The sequence below is a fragment of the Apaloderma vittatum genome, unplaced genomic scaffold (genome assembly GCF_000703405.1).
Source record: "Apaloderma vittatum isolate BGI_N311 unplaced genomic scaffold, ASM70340v1 scaffold12879, whole genome shotgun sequence".
In the NCBI taxonomy this organism is placed as follows: Eukaryota; Metazoa; Chordata; class Aves; order Trogoniformes; family Trogonidae; genus Apaloderma; species Apaloderma vittatum.
In genome coordinates this window covers 1-285 of record NW_009734694.1, presented here as the reverse complement: position 1 = coordinate 285, position 285 = coordinate 1, and positions in this window count along the sequence as shown.

Sequence of the window (285 nt, the reverse complement as noted above, 5' to 3'; positions counted from 1 at the left end):
TTTAGAGGAGGTAGAGAGTCCTTCTCCCCAGAGCTGGAAATACCCTTCTTGGATTTATTCCTCTTCTTTTTCTAGAAGGAAGAAACAAAGAAGGAAGAATAGTGTCTACTTATTCATCATCGAAAAGAATCTCCTCTGCTGCAGCTGGTACCACCACCTTCCTGCTACACTGGGGTAATGGAGAATGAGCAGGAAGAGAAGGAACAAGACCAGCTACCAGCTTCCACTGTACCATCTGCCAAGAAACGCCTGAGAACTCTGTACTTTTAATATTCAAGACTTTCT